Genomic DNA, 8,822 nt, shown 5'->3' with positions numbered 1-8,822 from the left:
ATCTCAGAATTTAAGGACTTTACTCCATAAAGGGTATTGGTTTTCAGTTACCATTTAAGGTGTTGTTGGATCCAACGGTGATTTATTAAGAAATACTGAATATTATTCTATGTTGTCTTCCACTTTCGGCTTCTCCCATCCGGGGTCGCCACAGCGAACAAGTCGCATGGTAAATTTGGCAATGTTTTACGCCGGCTGCCCTTCCTGACGCAACCTTCTCAAGCCGGGCTTGGAACCGGCACAGAGGTAGAGAAGGGAACAGGGAGCAGCCCGGAGTCGAACCCTGGTTTCACGGACGGAAGGCGCCGCAAACCAGCACGAGCTAAACCGGCTCCCTAATATTATTCTATGTTGTGATTGATTGATTTTTCGGTTCTTTCATTGTATCTTGTTTTTTTTTACACCACACCCATAATTTAATTTTTGTTCTCAATTTATATGTTGATGTCAACATTTTATTTCCATGAAAGGATGTGTACTGAATAACTTGAAAAAAATCTGAATATAGATTATTTTTCCTTTCTACAATTTGATCTGTGTCAAGTGTGTTATTGTGGGTCGGAAGGGTAATTAGTATCTACTACCGCATTCCTCCTGTACAAACCTTGAGTATAAAGAAAGAAGTTCACATTGCGAGCTTAGTTGACCTCCCACCTAGGGTTATCCAGGTAGGCAGGGTTACACTGTGAAAAGAAAAAATATTTTTTTTAACTGTTTTATTTAAATTTCTAATAATAAAAAGAAAAGAAAAGAGCGAAAAGAGCGTTGGTCCCATCCCATCATCCCCATACAGCCAAACTGTTGAGTGCACTCATTTGAGGTTTTTTTTTTTACATGTTTTTGGAGCTCCAAATTACAATTTTCCCTGATATCTCTGTGGGTTTTTATTAGTATTTATTTATTCATTTATTAAAGTTTACTAAAGTGGCAAAAAAATCTGTAAATTGACAGAATTCCAGAATCCATGCGATTTATGCCTTAATGTTTTTTTTTAAATTGTTGGGTATAATTCTGTGTTTTTAATACATTTGTTATCATTGTCAGTGCGTGTCGTGTGAAATTCTTGGGGTGGATAGTATATATGGAGTCCTATACTGTTCATAATTAAATAAATAAATATTTAAATAAATAAATATGACCTCATGCAAATACACAATCAACCAAAAAATCTCTCATAAATATTTAAAAAGATCATGAAATTGTGAAAAACCTGCACACTGATTTTAAATTAGCCATTGTATTATTCAATATATTTCATTTTGCTTTAAAAACATGTTCATTATTTTAAAACAGGATTTTAAAATATTCATTTTTAAACATGTTGAATATTATTATAATTCAGTCTTTTTTCAGAACCTTGGATTTCAAAATTAAATATTTTCCAAAGTAGCTTTGTTTTTATTTCATGTTGCTGTTTTTCACAATGGCTTATTTATTTCATGAAGAGCTTTTTCAGGAGAATGGGTCTGTCTGTCAATCAAACTAGACAAGGCGGAGACACTTTTGTGATCGGCTACTCCTTTACTCAGACATGAGCAGCAGCACCCTAACTACATCGATCGAAGATGCTTCACCAAACGTGACGGCGCAATGCACACTCCTCAACACTAGGGGGAGTATGCACCTCAACACATCCACAGTGTTACCAGAAATTGGGCAGTTTTGGTTCTAAATTTGCGGAAAAAAGTGGCTTTGGGAAAGTGTGCATAATTTGGGTGATTTTCTGGTCGGTTCAGCAATTTTCATCTTCTCATGAACATCTAGTAGTGGCCTAAGTTAGGTTGAGTGGTTGTTGGAGTTCTATTAAGCTTCTATGAACTGGAGTTTCCATGAATGCACCATGCCGCATGTGGGAAGGGCTACCAGCTAATGTTTTTAGCCTGATAGCCACATGGAGCGGTTGCTTGTGCTTATCTCAGTAACAATGCATGGATGCACAATGCACATGGAGAGTGTTAAGATGTCAGAAACGTCATCGCAGGAAAGGTTCAACATTTTCCCTGAGAGGGAAAAATAAAATGAGAGGACCTGATTATAATCATTGTCTCAATGGCGTAAGAATGAGGAGTGTTTCAACCGGGGACTTCGAGACGTGGACGACCGGAGCTCCTCTGTGGTTTGGTCCACACAAACCCTCAAACTACAAAAACAGAGTTGTAGATGTTTGTTGCAGCAGACAGATTGTTTGTCTCTATTTGATCTCTAATGTCAGCAAAGCCGCGCGGATATCGCTGAAACATGTAATCTCTCTGACTGGCACACCGCTGAGCGGGTATCGAGGAATAAGAGTCGATTTCCATGGATGAGCCAATGAGCGTTTAGATCCCGCCCACTTTCATTGACAGACCCATTCTCCTGATAAAGCTCTTCATGAAATAAATAAGCCATTGTGAAAAACAGCAACATGAAATAAAAACAAAGCTACTTTGGAAAATATTGATTTTGAAATACGAGCTTCTGAAAAAAGACAGAATTATAATAATATTCCACATGATTAAAAATAAATATTTTAAAATGCTGTTTTAAAATAATGAACAGGTTTTTAAAGCCAAAATGAAATATATTGAATAATATAATGGCTAATTTAAAATCAGTGTGCAGGTTTTTCACAATTTCATGATCTTTTTATATATTTATGAGAGATTTATTGGTTGTGTATTTGCATGAGGTCATATTTATTTATTTAATTATGAACAGTATAGGACTCCATAAGTATAAACCTTGATAGGTAAAATTTGACCCAAGCCTTCACCCAACCTGAGTAAAGATTTCCCCTCTACCACAGTGGACAGCCCCGCCTGTGGAGCAGTAGGAGCAAAAAGAGGGTTGCATATGCTTCATTTTTGAGACTACAAACATAGAGCTGATGTGCCTAACCAAAAAGCTCCAGTTTTGTCTCATTGTCCAAAGGATATTTTCCCAGAAGCTTTGTGGCTTGTCAACATGCATTTTTGCAAATTCCAGTCTCGCTTTTTATGATTTCCTTTCAACAGTGGTGGTGTCCTCCTTGGTCGTCTCCCATGGAGGTTGTATGGGCTCTTTGGATACAGTTCCAACTGTCCATCTCCTCAATTTGTCATCAATTTTCCTCTTACGGCCACGTCCAGGGAGGTTGGCTACTGTCCCGTGGGTCTTAAACTTCTGAAAATATGTGCCACTGTCGTCACAGGAACTTCAAGCTGCTTAGAGATGGTTTTATAGCCTTTACCTTTACCATGTTTGTCTATAATTTTGTTTCTAATGTCCTGGGACAATTCTCTCCTTCGCTTTCTGTTGTCCATGTTCAGTGTGGTTCACACCTTTTCACCAAACAGCAACCTGACTATTTGTCTCCCTTTAAATAGGCAGACTGACTGATTATGGGTTTGAAAACAGCTGTGATGTCAATTAAAGGACATACCTGAGTTCATCATGACCCCCTGGACAATTAGTTCTCAGTCTTTTATGGAGGTACCATCATTTTTGTCCAGCCCTTATTTCACATTAGTTTTTTTTTTTTTTTTTAAATAATTATATTAATCAACAACTCAAAAGTAATGGCTGATTTTGATTATTTAATTTTCAATACATTTTAATTTATTGTTACTTTTGAACGTTTCAAGTCATTTCCGTGAGCATTGTGGACTTTCTTTCTTTAACTGAGGGGTACCAACAATTTTGTGCACCACTGTATTTCTTTGAATCCTAGATAGCCCACAGAGTCTGGATATGGCATATAAGGTTAGAAAAAAATATGTTTGTATTTTAAATGCTTTGAATTCAAGAACACCAGTTAATGTTTGGACCAAAGCATCCTCTTGCCTTGTGGATATTCTGACATTACATATTCAGATCTTAGTTTATTATGGTCATTCCACTTCAACAGAACCTTCTCCAGTACTTACAATAACTTTACCACCTCAAAGGTCGAGCTGAGTTGTGCGACCCTGGGGGGAAAAAACACAGCCCGTTTTTGTCATTCCTGTTCACACATCACAACTCTTTTACCAAAACACTGGATTGGAATTGGAACACTGGAAAGTGTACCTGATGCGTGCCTGTTTACATTTATTCTAACAAATACACAAAGAATATACATGTAAAAAATAAAAAAGGAGAGTGGGGGGGGTAAAATATATCTCTTTTTTTTAATTTAGCAGTTAATACTATATATAAATTTCTAAGTATTAGACAAATAGAACTGCACACACACGTATCGTGTATATATATATATATATATATATATATATATATATATATATATATATATATATATATATAGATGTAGATATATAGATGTAGATATACACACATATAAAGCTTGCTCTTTTAATCATTTCACGAATTGTATTGTAATATTATTTGGCGTAAAATATTTTTCTTATAACTATTTTACTTGTTTCAGGACTATATTATGTTTTTTAATGAAGGCAAAGTAACCCAAAGACATTTTTCTTACATGAGATGTTGTAACTGAGATGTTGTAAATTTAACACCTACATCAACCATCAGAACCACATACAATCTGGTGTCTTATAAGAACATGGAGGTCTCTTTTAGTGCTGCATAAAAGAAAACAGAGATAGAGCAGCAAATATCCTTTATTTAGCATTTCTATTGATTTTTTTTTATAAAGTTAACAAGGCTCATAAACACCTTCATAAAAATCAATCTTTCAAACAGTAAATAACGCTATTTTGAGTCCACTCGTCCGCCTGCATGCCTTGCTTGATCAAACACATCAAAGACACTAAAGAAAAACAAAAAGTAAAGAAAAAATATAGGTTTCCCTGCAGTACAGCACAGGGATGTGAAGTTAGTCTGCTCAAGTTTCAGAGTGTGTCTCCAGTTTTCTTCTTCAAAACAAGCTCAGGTTCATGATTCCACGGTCTGCTCACCTGCAGCTTTGCTTTAAATGATAGATGAAGGAGTGTTAGTCTGTAATATTAAGCAAATATGAGCCATAAACAGACAAGCATCGTAGTCGTGATGTCGTCTTTCTGCCTCCAGCGTCAGAGTTACCTCGTCCCGCCTTTGATGCTGTCACTGCCTTGCTCACTATTATGGGCACACATGGGTGGAAAATGTATGCTCCCAGGGGGCAATATGGATGTCCAGAGACAGAGCAGAGCTGGATCTTGATTGCAGAGTTTTTTTATTTGTTTAAATATTTTTTTACAACAGCACTGTGACAGAAGCTTACAGAGAATATGTAAGTTAAAACACATGGATAGGATTTTAACTTTACAATTAAAAAACAAAACAAAAAAAAACCTGCATCACCATCTTAAATGGATGTTGGTTTTATTTCTCTGTTTCCAGTTTTGCCGTGGAGAAGAGAGATGTTGCAGTGTTTTGCACTCATAAAACCGAAAATGCCTCCAGGATGTGTTTGTAAAAAGGAACTGAATGAGAGAAGTCAATGAAGGCTGGTGCAGACTGTGGAAAGTACATCCCACAGGACATCTAAGGCTTCAGGCTGACCTGGAGCAATCTGGTGGTGGTTTCAGCTTGTGCAGGCCACTGCAATCAGAACTTCGTGGGTGAAGGTAGGCAGTACGTCCCTGCTGGAAGAGGTTTAAACCGCTAAGAGCGCTAACACTGAATAAATGTTGTGTCTCCAGAACAGCGTCTGTCAGCTGTTTTGTGTTGGAGGCCAATCCTGCCTGCACCTTCTCAATTTCCTCCTCCACTCCCGCCACTCTGTCCTCTGCTTCTTTTACGCGTTTAGTGCGCGCTGAAACATCTCGCTTCACCTCAACCACCTTTCCTTCCAAGGCTGTTATCGCGTCGTTGACTTCTCTTGTTTTGTGCACGTCTAACAGGAGAGTCTATTTAAAGTGTCCATCTTCATCTGGCGATAACGTGATTTCCCCCCAAATTGTAATTTTTTTGTTTTAAATCCACATGGTCTCCCAGAAGAATTTGTCAGAAATTCAAATGTTACAATATTTGCAGTAAAGGTTTCAAGTATGCTCACAACATCAAGAAAGCTTTAGTAAGCCATTACCTTGCATAAATAGACAGGAAAATGAGCCATTGACCTATATTGTGTGAGTGTGGGTTGAATGGGGTTCTACCGGAGTAGAGTCAAGGATAATTGGCACATCATTTATTTGTAATAGCTGCTGAACTGTCACGCGTGATGCCGAGATTTAAAAGTTGCTTAATTTGTCAACAGGGTTTTTGCACTCGTTAGATTAATGCAGAAATACAAAGATTTAGGATGGAGGTGTGTTTCATGATGTAAAAAGTTGGGATGAAATGTGCACTCAGTGCTTTGAACCAAAACCTTATGGGCTGAAGCGTAAATGATGTGAGCATGCAGCCTTAAAAAGTTCTTTTTATTAACGTATGGGGGAAAAATTATGTTTTCCAAACATTTTTTAAAAAGCATTTTATTTTGGGCAGAAACACTGATAAACTAATGTTTAATCTGAGCACAACTCAAGTAGAAAAATTGATTCTCCAGAAACTCCCCAGATAAACAGTTGTGTTGCTTGCAGAGTAATACTTTAGTGCATAATTTTTCTTTAGGGGGGCAGTCGAGAGACCTCCTTCCTCTCCACTGGAGACACATGGTTTAGAAAGAAACAAACCCATGCTTCATTAGCTAGCCGGCTGCAGGGGGGGGAGAACCAAACAAAGACGACTGTGTAGTTAGTGTGTGGGTGCAGAGCGACCTGTTGGCATGCAGAGGAGGAAAAATGATGCATACAAACATTGATCTCTCTGTTTTCCAGAGAGAAAGATGAGTTGAGGCTGTACTTGAGGAGGAATGAACGGCAGGTAGAGAAGACGTATGGGCTGAAAGAAAGAAACACTCGGAATCCACCAGGTTTGTCTGGTATTCAGCAGGAGAAGGAACCTCTGCGGCACACCACATAAAACATTCATAGCGGTGTTGGGATGCAGAGTTTTCTTCTGGATTATTTATCAAATAGTGAGATGTTGCTTATTACAAAGCCAATAGTGCTCTGCTCATGTGAGAGTCTCACACATGCTGCTTCTTTCTTTTTATTAATGTAGGAATATCAATTTGCCCTTTAATATATTTCCCACAAAACAGTGCTACGCTCCCCTTCTGTCTAGAAAAAAAAAAAAAAGAAATCGTCTTTGCCCACAAATTTAATTTAACTAGGATGTTATAAAATATGGATACAGCTGCGACTTGGCCAAGAAGAATGGCATTTTGAGAAAACAAAAAGGCAAATGGCTTCCACTGTTGTCAAGAGCAGTATCTCTGAAGAATGACTGCTAATTGACCAAATTGAGCTTCGAGGACATGTTTTTGGCTCCACGGGAGAGTCAATATCTCATCCCAATTAGTCCTGCTTCATGCCACGCTCAGATCAGTGATGGCATCAGAATTCAGAGAAGGTGCAGCATCCCAATAAGATTCACTTTTACTTTAGCTCATCATAAACACAAGGGACTGGCTTTCATTTACTGTTATTTTTTTATTTATTTATTTATTCAACATTGGGTTTGTACAATCAAATCACAGTATTTTTGGGTGTTTCAGATTTCAAAGTCAGCCTACTGGGTGAAAGCTGCCTTACATGTTATTACCATGATCTTTTCCAACTGCTGCTTTAATCTGTCAGTTTTCTACCTGCTTTTTCATTGTGCAAGAACTATACAAAGTGGGCTCATATTACTGTGATTAAAAAAATGAATGCAGAGTTTTTCAGCTTCTGCAAATATATTTAAAAAAAATCCTTCTTTCATTCATTTGTGTTGCAGTAACTTCAGTTCATTCTTTCTTGAGAGTCTCAGTTTGAGTTCTTGCACTTTGCAGCCTTCCAACTTGTCCAGATTTAAATATCAATGCTTCCATTCCTAACAAGAGGGGGTAGGGGTGACATTCATCATTATGCATCACGCACAGGAGTTTAGTTGGCTCCAAACTTTAAGTGGGGAAAAAATTTGGAGAAAAAGAAAAATTGAAGTAGTTTTTTTCTATTTTTTGTTAGTTCATCTGTTGCTGCTACTGATAAAGCTAATGGAGGTTCACTTGGCATTAAAACCCATCTATGCAAAAAACATTTTATGCTTCCATTTCCTTTGAGATAAAAAGGACTAAATATACCTGCACATTGAACAACAGAATCACATCTGTTGTTCGGTTTTCAGGCAACAGAAATATCTAAAAGTCCTAGAATGTCTTTGTTTTGCTAAGATGTAATATGTGAATCATAACCCCTTTTTTAAAACCTATATTAACGCGCTTTAGATCCTACATGTTCTCTCTGTAGTGCACTCAGCTGACACTGACTCCTCATAAGTATGTCGTACAGCTCTTAAAATCAATTAAAACAATTCATCAAAAATACTGCTTTACATATATAATAATTTTATTTACTTTTTTAAAACAAAAATGATTTTAATTTCAAATCCACTCTTATCTGGGAAGACCCAAAAGCAAGTGATAGGGCTAGATGCAGAAACCTAAATCAATAATTAAACTTAAACTTGACAAAAAGTAGTGATGGTAAATGTAACAAACCAAAACGGAAAATGACATAAAAAAAGGATAAACAGAAGGTGAAAACACAAAGCAGCTATATTCAAAGTTTATTGAATATAGAAACTTAGTGTTAAAAATAAGGAAAGCGTCTGAACAGGAAACACTGTCTTATTATTTCTTGTAAACGTATACCACTTCACTAATACGCATTAGTAATGCTTAAAATGGTTCAAACAAAACCCAAGCCAACTGAACAATAAAGTATAAGCATTTGTATTTGTATGGGGGCAATTTGAATCCTTGTAAAAATCAGTCTGTAGAGCTGCTTTGTGGAAAATGGATACTCTTAAACCCAAACTTAAATAACGTTGTT

General features: G+C 37.0%; 1 long non-coding RNA gene across 1 annotated transcript; it reads left to right on the top strand.

Annotated features, from left to right (window-relative positions):
• Window positions 1-471: 471 nt before the first annotated feature.
• Window positions 472-7,070, top strand: LOC110016516. Its single transcript, XR_002291832.1, has 3 exons — window positions 472-800; window positions 5,302-5,528; window positions 6,723-7,070. It is a non-coding gene; the product is annotated as an uncharacterized LOC110016516 (long non-coding RNA).
• Window positions 7,071-8,822: the final 1,752 nt, after the last annotated feature.

Source organism: Oryzias latipes, chromosome 15 (assembly GCF_002234675.1).
Source record: "Oryzias latipes chromosome 15, ASM223467v1".
In the NCBI taxonomy this organism is placed as follows: domain Eukaryota; kingdom Metazoa; phylum Chordata; class Actinopteri; order Beloniformes; family Adrianichthyidae; genus Oryzias; species Oryzias latipes.
The sequence above is the reverse complement of the archived record's forward strand: the minus strand, read 5'-3'. Positions and strand labels throughout refer to the sequence as shown.